Source organism: Rhamphochromis longiceps, linkage group LG16 (assembly GCF_057381845.1).
Source record: "Rhamphochromis longiceps isolate RC_006_pf linkage group LG16, R_longiceps_female_GT1.1, whole genome shotgun sequence".
NCBI lineage: Eukaryota > Metazoa > Chordata > Actinopteri > Cichliformes > Cichlidae > Rhamphochromis > Rhamphochromis longiceps.
The window spans coordinates 7,756,467-7,769,951 of NC_140572.1; the positions used below are offsets into that span (position 1 = coordinate 7,756,467).

Consider the following 13,485-nt stretch of genomic DNA (forward strand, 5'->3'; position numbering starts at 1 on the left):
ACCAGAACAGCCACTTAACTAGAGAGCTATGGAAATCACAAGATAGAAAGTACAGGTGATAGCAGGCTAGCAGCAACTGAACTTTCTAAATAACAGTGAGATTAATTATCTACCAAACAAACTCTGACAGCTGTTAACATACAGTGCAAACCAGATCCAACAGAGCTCTACTTGTGGTGGGAAGCACTGATATATAAATACTGACCAATTTGTATTGATGTTGGATTTTTTTAAGCACCCTAAAAACAGATATCAGTATCAGCACCACAAATGCATAAATAACTCAGACAGTTCCATCGCTCCTGCTGGCCTTAACAGCTTTTTCACTGGAAGCCCTATTACAATCAATGCAACAAATTCATTGTTGAAACCATTTTCAGCTGTAGGTAGGAAAGATGAGAAAGTGTCTCATAGATCTAAAATAACTTCATCCACAATTTAATAACAGCTAGACTGAACCAGAAGAAACTGAACCATTATCAGCATAAGTCCCTTGGCTGGAAAACTTAAATTTAAAGCAGGTAGACTGCAAAATCTAAAGCCTGGGATGAGTTTATCAGCTGAGTCACCTTGTGCAATTTTCTTCCAACCCTGTAACACCTTCTGCTTGCTCTGTGTCTTTCTATTTCACATCGAGGGTGAGAGACAGTGAGGAAGGACTACAACAGTGAATTGATGAAAAAAAAAAAAAAAAAAGAGAGAGAGAGAGAGAGAAAGTCGGTAAGAATTCAAAGCTTCACTTGACCCATATACCTGCAGCCAGCAGATAGGTGAAGACACTGAATGCTAAGAGAGTTGAAGTGGTTTTACGTCTGTGTTCTGTGAAACAGTATAAAGCCAGTCGTTCAAAAAAGAAAAAACCCACAGCACACACAGGTCTGCACTGTGTAGACAGGCTTAGAAAAAAGTGATGTAATATATTTAGTGAAACCACAGGGTCACTTAAAAAAAGATATAGCTTTCAGGTCCCCATTCATGCAAAAAGAAACCTCTCTCAATGTGAACATTGCTTTCTTTCATCTCTCTCGTTTTCCCAGTTGATATCAACACTGTTAATAGGGCTGTTTGATATAAAGATATATATCGGATGACGATATAAAAACGTCTATCATTTCATATTACGCTATCGTTTGTTTCGTGGTGTCGCAAAATAAACTGTTTACGGCAATATTTATTTTTTCATGGTTTTGATGGTCACTGTAGTTTTTATTAATTTCTTAAAGTTCTCTCTTTCTCTTATATTTAATATAACCACACTAGGGATGGACAAGCGCCTGTTTTTATGCGTTGTCGTTAGCAACAACGACGGTAACAGCATCGCGTGTCCGCTTGTTTATGTTCCACATAAACCTTTCACAATAAAGCTCAAGATCCTGTTGAGATTTTTCACATGAATCACGTGAAAGAGCAGATTATTTACGGATGAGAAGCAAAAAAGAGCCGCCAGGTGCTAAAAAATAAACCTTAGACTCAAACGTTAGAACAGGCTTTTCCCTGCAGCACGCCGTGTAATAAAGAAAACGGCGGCCGTTACTATGTCTAAAAATGTATAGTTTCATGCATAGGTTAAAACACGACTCCAGCTGGAAACACTTCACGCAAGTCGAGCTGCCTGAGATTCACATAATTTACAGAAAATGTTACATTTTTGTGATTTATATCGTTATCGGACGATAGAATTCTTATATTGGGATATGAGATTTTGGTCAGATCGCACAGCCCTAACTTAATATCAAAAAAATTTACAGACTTTTATAGATTTTCCAGTCGCCTTTACAGACCTCTGTTACTTGTCCCTCCTTTGCCATTTAATCATGTTAAGTTGGGCTGTGATTCATATTGGGAAATACTGTTCTGACTTTCTTTGCCATTTAAAAATGGCAATAAAATAAAATAAGTGGTGGTGGGGGGAGGGGGAAGGTAATGAAACCCCATTCAGAAATGTGGAGCTGGAACTCGTTCAATTATTTTCAACAGTTCTTGACAACATCACCGGTTTCCTTTATTCTGTTAATTTACATAGTGATAGCTTAAACATAAAAAACAAAGGGCGACTGTTGCTGTGAAATACTTGCAACGGTAAATCTCTGTCATTACATGTGTGTTTGCAGAAGCCACAAAATGTCCTGCTGTTAAGTGCCAGGGCTGACACACTCATAACTTTGAGCAGCTGTTACAACAGCAGGAATCGGCACCAACTGCTTAGAAAACAAAGCTTTACTTAAACCACCAAAGAGCCAATTGACCCCTCTGTGAATGTCAGGAGGGGAGACTTTGTGATAAAACGCAAATGGCTTGTCCCAGGTGTGACCTCTGAAACTAACTGAGCTAACACAAACTCCTTTCAAGCCACTGAAAAGGTGTGAATTTTCATGAGTTTCTCAAATATAATAAAATTTATGGCACAAACAGCAGCTTTTTTGGAATCACCTCCAAGCGCTCCAAGCTTACATGCTGACTTTTTTCCCCCTCTCAGTTGGAGGAAATGGGAGGCAGAGAATGGGTAGGATTGGGGGACGGGATGGAGTATAACGCTGAATCTCAACAGCCAACCGCAGAAGACCACGCTAATCAGCCAAAAACAAAGACTAGCTCCAGATGCATGTGTAATGACTATGGCTGAATTTGAAACCAGCCCGTTTTATTTACAGACGTGCATGAAGGACGTTTGCATTTGTTATCCCTCCAAAACCGTAACCTCTGTGTCAGAATTCTTCACGCACTGAGTTACTTAAACCAGCTTTAAAGTGTGCAGGAAACAGAGCAGATAAAGGCAAAGAAAGTGAAAGAGAGGACATGAGATTGAGGCACAATAAATAAGGGAGAAATGAGAGAAACTAGATAGCATCAGTCTGCGACAGGCCTCTGGAGCTAAAGTATTGGCTCCCTGTTCCCAGCTGATACTACTACATATGCTCCAACGTAACAACTGATGTGATAAATTACACCAACATACATGAGACAGAAAGGCATATTTCTGGCATATTACTTAAGATGTTGCAAGCTGTCAGCCTTATGTTTGTGAAAAAAGTAGAACAACAGTAATAACTCACTGCGTTTTATATTTTTGATCTCTTTTTCCACTTGAACAGTTAAAGATTCACCATTACTTTTGTTGCTTAGTGTTAAACTTAAATTCCAGCTGCAATGCAAAGCATGTTCCTGGTTCAACTCTGACCATTTAAACTTGTTACCCATGCATGAATGCACCTTCACAATGCACCGAATGACAATAATAGATGTTTCTGGCACATTTCTCCTTTGTTTTAGATGTAACTAGACTTGACAGGCATCTATAATTAACAGAAGAAATGTAAACAGACAATGTAAATACTGTCTCTAAACTTTTAAAGTGCTTACATAGACTACGATAGAATGGAAATAGCAACAAAACACCATAAAAGTCTAAATTTTCATTAACAAGGCTGATAAGGGAAAACTGCACTCAGTACGAACACAGCCATAGCCATAACATAGTAGAGGAGTTTCACATTGACAGCTGGTGTGTGAATACTCTGTCTAAATTCTCTTTCTTAAAATAGCGGAGGGATACTGCTGTTATTGCCATTTTAGTGTCTTTACATTTATCTCACGGTTACCATTTTTGATACAGTGAGGGTTTATTTACAAATACGAAGTTTAATCGTAATGACAAGTCTCTTTAATTAGCCAATGAGTAAGCATGTACTTTCAAGCCTTCATTAATAACTTCTGCTGTAAAGCTTTCTTCTTCTGCATTTAAGTGGTCTTACAGCAACATTTCTCAGGAATTAACAGCTATATGGACGTGTGGTCAGGACAAGCATTAGCATTCTCTTTTTGTGGCCTTGTGCCGTGGGATTATTCAACAGGTTACAAAAAAAAAATAGCGCAGCCGAGAGAAATCTAAAACCAGCAGTCAAGGGTATCTGATGTCATGGTGCGGAGAGCCTCCTTCTCAAATGAGTTGTAATTCGGTCCCACGAGTGGGCGGGCTCGAGAGCAACAGGAGAATTTGAGCGATGGGAATAATGGCCAATAAATTCACTCGCTGTGCCTATCAGCAGCTCGTAATTTGCCTGACGCCGACAGAGCATCTGTTTGTGCCAGATGGACCGCTAGCGTCCTGCATGTGTGTGCGCGCGCTACTGTGACTGAATTGAAAACCGTTATTTATGTGCAAAAGCCATACTGGTCCGCGTGCTTCAAGCTTAGCGCCTAAACTTGAAAATGATAAACTAAGGCCAAGGTTGCCAACGTTAACATATCCTCATCTTGCTGATAAACAAAAAAAGTCAGACTTAAATCGAAGTTGTTATTTGTTTTTACGTTACAGTATCGCCTGTATAATCTTGGAGGCAGCGCTAAAAAAAGCGGAATTTAAATCGACCGCAAGTATCTCAAAGTGCGGTGACCGCAACACACGAGTCCCCGAATGCCGTATCTGCACCTGCTAACAGTTCAGTGTGAACGATGTGCTAATCGTGTTTCAGCAGCGGCTGTTTTCGACATTGTTACAGAAAGAAAGGCGCGTTGTCAGCACCACAAAAGTTGCAAACGGCGCAAGAAACATTCTTTCCGCTGCGAGCTTTTTTTTCTCTTCCCCACCAGAGCATCAGTCCCTTCCAGCACATGAACAGGACCTCGCCTGAATTTCAACAGCAAAGGCGGGCACGTTCAAGCTCTCCCGGGTAGCTGTTGAAATCATTATCGAAGCGCTCAGAGGAGCTCGTGAAAGCTCACATATATATTCCGCTTGAATCTCGAAGTAGACATGACAACTAATTGCCATGACTACCCTCTTCTGTTGCCTAACACCGACTGACACTGAGCCCTTCAGAGGAAAGCGACACGGGCTTACTCACCCGTCCTCCCGTCCTAAAACGTGCACGAAGCCGGTTAGAAACTGAGGTGAAGCCAAACCGGGGGCACGCCGCCTTTAACCTGCCAGTCAAAGTGCGCTAGAAAATAAGTTGTGCCGCTCGTCAGCGGCCCAGAGTGTTCAAATAAAGACACAGCTGCCGCTCTGCAGCCCAGAGAAGAAAATAAATCCCTTCTCATAATGGACGGCTTAAAGGAAAAGAAGGACGACAGGCAGAGATGAAGACGGTCAAACTCACCTCTAACGCCTAGCTGCGCTCGAGGATGTGTCCCAACTGTCACCCCCTCCAGCAGGCAGCAGTACTTTATATATCCACAGCGATTAAAAATAGACCGTTTCACGTTCCCGGACACGGTGCGTACTGAGAGTGTAGCTATAGTGATACAGGCTTCATTGGAGGGAGACTCCTCCGCTAGTCTCCCACGACCGGAGAAGAGGTAGTCAATATGGCTGACAAACTCACCGTACCGAGGCGTGGTGAGCAGAGTCCTGCAGATTCACCCACCCCTCCTCCTCACACCGTGCGACTGAAACTCTGCAGAGCAGCCCAGCTGTGGGGTGTAGGACTGGGGTTCAGGAGCTTATCACCCCACCCTCCAAAAAAGGAGACGTTTTATTACCTCACAGACCCTTCTGGTAAATGTGTTGGGTCACATTTTATTTTGAGAAGTGCCCCCCTGCTGCTATGTAATGTGGCAAGTGTGTGACTGTAAAAGTGTTTGTATAGACATTTAGCTAAAAGCACCAAAGCAGTCAAAGCTTTAACGAATGTAGACTCGTTTTTTATTTATTTATTTTTTTAAATGTGCTAACAGTTTGCACTGGGAACCCTCAGTGTTTGTGTAAATCTTGCAGGCATGGCCATTAAATTAGAAACATGAAAAGAAGAAGAGCATGCAGCTCTAACTCCTTCACAGTGCTCCAGATCCGTTAGAAATCAGCTTCACATTGAGACAGTGGCAGAGTAATGGCAAAGTGAAATGGCTAGTGTATCATGCATTCAGCACATAGTGGTTCTGGTTCTTTACATCACCTGTGTTTTTATTTATTTATTTATTTTTGCAGCGTGCCCTGCTGACCCTTGCTGGTGAGCTAAAGTGATGAAAAACTCACTTTAAGGCACATCAGTTGGCCAATGATCAGCAATTTTACATTTTCATGTAATTCTTCTACATAAATCAGTCTAATAGGTTGGTTTTTAAGGCGGTATTTTTAAGGTGTGGTCATGAAAGGAGTCTGTTGAGGATGACCAAGGGGCACGCATTAATTTACATCAAACACGAAACAGGACACTGCTGGCGGACCTTAGTGTCAAAAATAAGTGCTGGATTCATGCTGAATGTGTTGGAGTAAGACTGAAGGCACAAGGCAGGCGGTGGGACTGCTTTACAACACATATGCCTCCTTAGTTGTTTAGTCCCTATATTACCCATATGAAGTAGCAGATTCACTCCAGAGCTGCAGTGGTATCACAGACACTCGTGAAACATTTGACCTCACAGATACGTGCCTTCAGTGAAAGTAGAACAATATCGTCGACACTTGTCTGTCGAGTTTTCCTTCCACCTCAGCAGGCGGTAGCGCCCATCTGCATCTCCTGAAAAAGCTCACCATTCATCCATCCCCGCCTGGAAATGAAAGCTTTATGAAAATAGCCGTGTTGTGAAACAGTCCATGTGGTTATGAAGAGGAGAGATGTGTCATCTTTGAGCTGTGAGTCACTGGCATTCTCAGTTGCCTAAACTTGAAGTTGTAATAAGGAAAAGGAAAAAAAAAAAACCCACACAAGGATAATATCAGCAGATATCAATTGCTGTTTACATCCAATTAGAGCCTGACTAATGGCTTTCTGGAACTGGTGTACATTTTTGCTATTAGGAGCCTCTGATCTGACGGATTTGCTCATTAAGTTTATAATTTATCTTCCAAACATTTTACTCGCGCAACGTTTGGGAATAATCCACCCATTAAGTATGTGTAAGTTTGTCCAGGTGTCAAATATCAGCATACAGCATGCAGGGCAACTGAAAGGTATGTGTGCTATCACGGCCGTGTCAGATGTCAGCCTCAAGGAGAAAGTGAAAGAATCTGCTTGAATATGGAGGCCAGATTATAATTGCATATCTCTAGGGGGGCTGATTCATCAGTTTGCATCTTTGGCCTATTTCAGCATCTCTGTCAAAAACGGGTGGTCATAAAGGGAGAACAGAAGAACAAATGGTCTTTGGTTCTTCTGCATTAGAGGTTCAATACTTTTAACATTGTGATGGCGCTCACATTCCTCCCACATATGGCTCCTCTTTTTTGTTCTCACCTCTTCAAGGCCGTGTCCTCTCGCTTTCACTCACCACGGTTTTGTTTTGTTCACTTGGCAGTTTTAGGAAGTAATGTAGTACATTAAATGGGATTACAGTAATCTCATGAGTGCGCTCCATGACACAGTGTGATTCTCTTCCAGTAACATGTGAATTAAGGTCTTCTGCAAACTGAACTAATGAGTCTGGAACACAGATAATCAAACCTTTCGATCCAAAACTGCAATATGCAGCTCTATTCTATTCAAAATCAGTCTATGATTCATCTCTTTGTTAGCCATGTTTAAAAGTTTGTTGGCTGAATGGTTCAGTTTTTAACTCAGAATTTGAAATCCTTTACTTTTTTGCTTTTTTTGTTTTGTTTTAAATTTAATGCATATATAGCACCCAGCCTGCATTTAACATAAATCGCACAACTTCAGGAAACATAATTTACCTGACTGATTATTTAAAATGTCATTTATGTAACACATTGATTGTGCAATTGTTATTTAGGTGTTCTTTTCTTGTTTTAATTGTTAAAGAGACAAGAGTTTAAGGGACTACTGAGATTTTTTTATTGTACAACACTGACACCCGATGGTTGCGTACGTTTATGAGCACAAGTTGTTAGTCTCCAGGGAAACATCTGTTTTAAAGGGTGCTCCTGTTGCTGTGTTTGGTAACAGATGAAGGCTAATATAGCATAAACCTTTGTTTATATGTATATAATCTGGATCTCCAATTAAAGGTGGAAGAGAAATAAAGATTGTTTATAAAGCTCAGATGGAGAGCCACAATCTAGTTGCATCAGTAGACCAAGAGAAAATAAATAAATAAATAAATTAAATAATTTGAGTAAACCTATAGGTTCTACAATTTCCCATATTTTTTTGCAAAAAGTCTGTAAAGATGCAACCACTAGAGGGTGTAGGTGGGCACTTTCCTTAACCATGACCTTAACCATGAAGTTCAGAGGTCAGTTGTAGATTCATGTGTGTGTTTGTGTGTGTTTGTGTGTGGGGTGGGGGGTAGTGGAGAAAAGGACACTGGCCTCACTTGTGGAAAAACAAAGACAAGAAAAAATAATTAGTAATAAATGAAAAATGTGCATTGAATTCACACATGGAAAGCAGACCTTGGTTAGTATACATTATATTATTTGCAGTGAAGAACTTACTACATTCTTATTAATACAAATGTTTAGGTGTTTGCAAACACAGAATAATATATAATGACAGGAATTTCAAAAATGCTGTCCTCATGTACCCAAGTGTTCTTCGCTCTCGAACTCTAAAAAATCCCAAAAATATCAAATGAATTAATAAATTCTCTCCTTAGTAACCCCGTTTAAATCCTGAGTTAAAACTGTGGTGTTACATTTCTGCATTAACCTCTTACTTTTATTACTGAGCCTACAAGACGAGGTTCACTCAAGGGCCTAATTTTCCTTTGTGAGGATTACTGCAGAATGTGCAGGAAATTTACCTGCAGGGAAAAAAAAACCCCAGTAAGATCCATAGGTGCTGATCCATTCATGAGCCTCTCTGCTCAATAAGGTTAATCTAAAAGAACAAAGTAAAACTTCTGCTCAAATATTTAACTCTCGCTGAGATTATGAAAGGCTTTTTAAAGCATGACTGATTAACAAGGCTGGAAGACTATAGAATATAGCAGGATCTTACAGTCTTACTCAAATGCAATCACACAGACAAGATTGCGCGTACAGAACACAATCATTCATATCAGCACTTCAGAGACAAGTTAAATGTGCTTCAAAGTTTGAAGTACAGTGTACTTTAGAACAGGCCTTTCACTGATTACACACTCACCAGCAGTCTTTGTTGGTTCATTTAATACCCCAATGAGGGAGAAAATATCAGCTGTGTCTTTCAAATATTTAAATTTTTTGCCCCAAGTATTATTGTGTTTTGAAAAGACTCTAATTGCAAGGATTCAGAGAGTCACAGCGCAGAGGGTCCGTACCCAAACTAAGCATGTTTCCTCACTCAGTCAGTGCCTGCTCCTCTGCTATCTCCACATGCAATTCCTATGATCCAGAAACTTACCACTCAGCATTCCCTACTGCTTGATCAGTGACTATAATGCTTCAGACCAAGCCAAAACATTTTACCTTAATTCTTGTTGGAGCAAAACTTTTTCCTGGGCAACAGCCGAGGACACTTATCATCTTTTACTGCTTTTCTAGGTGTGAAAGTGTCTGACCATCCCACTCAAAGCAAGCTAAGCAGCTCATTTCTTTAGGCAAAGCCTTCTGTATTGGAATATTCCATCATGGGCAGAACCTTTACTGCTGACTTTGTAAGGAAAGAACATGAGCCTAAACTATTGGAGCCTCTCACAGCTAACCCATTTAAAAACTACTGAAGAGTGTCGACTTAAAACAAACTTCGGCCACTGTCCTTACCTATATGCTTTGCCCATTTCTTGCAGTTCTTCTGTACAGGAACAGTTGCGGCTCAGGAGGTAGAGCAGGTTATCAGCTGATCAAAAGGTTGGTGGTTCAGTCCAGTCTGCATGCCATGGTCTCTGACACCACCATTAGCATGAATGTTAAATAGAAAGCACTTAACTGTATCACAAAGTGCTTGTATGAATGGGCGTGTGCTTTGAGTGCTCAGGTAGAGCAGAAAGGCCTTATATAAGAACCAGTCCATTCACCATTCTCTAACTCCTGAAAGAACTGGTGCAAATTTCCGGTGTGCTCAATGCACCTTTCCCCACCAAAACTCTGCTAGGAACGAGTGCTAGTAGGTGCATACATTGTGGTGAACATAGGAATTTAGTTATGTCCCATTCAGCCAAAAGACACAGCTTATGAGCAGTGCAGGGAGTGCTAGTTGATTAACCCCTTTTATCTTTAGGCAGCTCAAGCTTAGCATGCATGCATCCTCTTGATTTGATAATCAACTCTCGTCCTCGTTAGTACTGGAGACATAGTGGAGATGAGTATTCTCATCATTAATCCAAATTATCCAGCTAGCACATGTGTTGAATTGCTTCAAATACCTACCTGCTGTAACTCATACAAGTTAGGAGTTTCTTGATTTGCATCTCACTCATTCCAGCTTTTGGGCACCCCTTTTTTAACAACATAAATCCCCACATTGACTGATCTGTTGGAAGATTAGTTAGCTGGTGTCATTCCCAATGTCCCTCTGAGCGATACAGTCTATGTGAAATGTTCACTAAAGGGCAAGCTTTGTTGGCACCACAACTGTGTGACTGTGCATTTTGCAGGCTGGAGCCTCCTCTCTTCAAACTCTATTTTCACTCTATGTTCTGTATTTTGTGGTTTTCAAACTATGAACCCTTCCTCTCCTGCCGTTGTTTCCTTCAAGGCTGTGGATTGACATTGACCCTTAATGAAGCACGGTAACTTTTGTGGGGTTGGCAATCAAAAGCAATTATCAGAAGAGAGAAGGTGGATAATTTGCATATTCATAGAGTTTGACATACTAAATGAAAGAAATTACAAAAAATAATGTCAGGGCAAATGTCTCCAACAGCTGACTTATCAAATGAGACCTAATTTTAAACTCTTGAACTAAACACAGGCCAGAGTTATTGGGATATTAATTTTGCTGGAAAATTAAATGTATTACCTCGGTAAAAGTGGACTACACACAGTGCTGTGAAAAAGTCTTTGTCCTTTCTTGATTTCTTAGTCTTTTGCATATTTGTTTCAGGTCATCAAACAAATTTTAACATTAGGCAAAGATACCTGAGTAAAGGCAAAGTTTTAGATCATTAAACAAGTTCAGATTTGTCACATATGGCATGATAGATGTAAAAAAGCAAGAAATAAGGAATATTTTTTCACAGCACTATAAGGCGCTTTTGCATTAAAACATTCTTCTTTCAGCCATTTCAGAAGGAAACACTGGTTTGAAATCTGCCCAGTGAATTTTCCCATGACCACTTGGGAGCAGCATATCACCATCTGATGTCACATACAGTATTAGTGTGGCTCTTTTTGCCCTATGAAATATCAAACAAATGGTGCTGAGCAGTTTACTTTTTATGTTTGCGTTTGGCATTCCTTTACTATTGATTCCTTGAAGTTTAAAGCAAACACAGGTTTGACTTGTTTGATATGAGAGTCAACACAGCATACAGTTCCATCATGTCCTCATTATGTTACCTAAGAGTACAGTATAACAAACCAGTGTGTTTACACATGGAGGTGGTTTGCCCTCGTAAGTTGATGGGACTGAATGCTCTCTCACCATGATTTATTTTTCTGGCATTTATGCAGCAGGTAAAGTTTACAGAAACCGAAAACACCGTGAATAAATTATATAATGTGTTTCTGAAGTGATTATAGGGCTAATTCATGTTAATTTTCCATTTTTCTCTTTACTGGGGACTGAGGAGTAGAACATTTCTAATCATACAGGCATTTATGTTTCTCATTTCTTACAGTTTACCACCTAAAATCAAAGTATTTTTGAATCTTTTATTATTTATGCTCTTTTCCTAATAATATCTCCCAGGGAATGCATGTTTAAAGTAAAAAGTATACAGGTACTAGTGCAGAACCCTGTGGAACTCCATTATTAATGTTTTTACAGTATGTACATGAAAGACTGATTTTTTTACCTGAACAAATTGGAATTTATCTCTTGTATATGAATTTAATTTAAATTTGTGTGCAGAAGTAACCAATTATGAGTGAAGAAATGTTGAAGATAGAAAGTGAAAACTGAATAAATACACAAAACAAAATACAATAATTTAAAATGCACTCATGTTTGAACACTGTTGCCTTGAAACATGTGGCTACTTTGCCAGGACTCTCCAAATAGCACAACTCGTTCAGGGCCATAGTGTCCCAGTGAACGAGCTGGGTGTCATGCTTGTTTTGTTGTTTGACTTTAAGAGTTGTCCGATGGACAGTAGCAGTATCTGAGTTCGGCAGCATCAGGACCCTAAACAAATGCACTCAGCTGTTGTCATCACTTTTGCAGGACTTATCTTAGTGGCCAAAAAGTAAAATGGTAAATGGTCTGTATAGCGCTTTTCTAGTCCCTAAGGACCCCAAAGCGCTTTACACAACCTGTCATCCACCCATTCACACACTGGTGATGGCAGCTACATTGTAGCCACAGCCACCCTGGGGCGCACTGACAGAGGCGAGGCTGCCGGACACTGGCGCCACCGGGCCCTCTGACCACCACCAGTAAGCAACGGGTGAAGTGTCTTGCCCAAGGACACAACGACCGAGACTGTCCGAGCCGGGACCGAACCGGCAACCTTCCGATTACAAGGCGAACTCCCAACTCTTGAGCCACAATTGCCGCACCTCGACAGCAAGGGCCGCGAGCTGCCGTCATCTTTCGACTTTGTCAAATTCACTCGCTTGCTCTTTGTCAACTGATCCTTTAAAGTAGACTGTGGGAAAAAAATGAAAATGTGTGCGGATCAATCTAAATATCAATAATATCAATATGAACACTGGAATTGATATTGGATCTATATAGTGCCATAGCATCAGTATTTTGTTCCTCTAAGTTCATGAAAAAGGTCTGAGCCTTTTGTGTTCACCGTCACATCTGTTTTATTTATACTCGATAACACATTTGTGTTATGTGCTTTACAGACAGGGAGGTTTAAATTCCTGGTTTCAAAATACATAAAAAAAACTGAAAGGTGTCTTTTTATTATGCTAACTCAGTATTGTGGAAAGTAAAAAGTCAATTAGTGGTCATAAAAATCTGCAAATTGATGATGATTCATCTCATAAAGCATGACACATTGCTCTTCCCTACAGCTGCCTTTATAGGTTAAAAGTATCAGCATCAGCACTGGCCCTGTATTTACTTGGTATTGTGTCCATAACAAACCACTAGTGAAAAAGTTTGTTAAATATTGGAACAAGATAACTTTGAAACATGTGCTTAATGTCGTCAAAGGGTGAATTTTAACCTACACTCCTCTTATCTTAAATCTAAGCAATCACAAAGTAAAAAATAGAATTTCAAAAAGAGAAAGTAAATAAACGCCCTACAACAAAAGCAAACCTCTAGCTAAGAGTTCTGGTAGTTAGCCACTGAAACCCCTCCCAAACCCAATGTTTTTTATTTCCTCATCTGGTGAGATACCATGTTGGAGCACTGCTCTACCGCCAAAAATTGCACTGAAGTATTCATGCCTTCAAGAAGTTATGACAAAGAATTAGAATATGTTAATCTTACAAAATTGACCAATTTAACTAGATTTATTTAAGTAACACAACAGGACCAATTTGCATTTGCGAGAAGAAGCCCGATTTGTGATTCAAACATAACTCAAGTTCTGGCCACGAAA

The 13,485-nt window shown here is 40.1% G+C and overlaps 1 protein-coding gene across 3 annotated transcripts in view; it reads right to left on the reverse strand.

The window, feature by feature from the left end:
- The window catches only part of LOC146650525 (radixin), a 47,263-nt gene extending 41,825 nt beyond the window's left edge, over window positions 1-5,438 (reverse strand). Inside the window, exon 1 of one of the 3 annotated variants that reach the window (XM_085384841.1) lies at window positions 5,325-5,438. The gene's annotated coding sequence lies outside the window, so the exon portion shown is untranslated. The other 2 variants (XM_085384842.1, XM_085384840.1) reach the window with 2 other exon arrangements.
- Window positions 5,439-13,485: the final 8,047 nt, after the last annotated feature.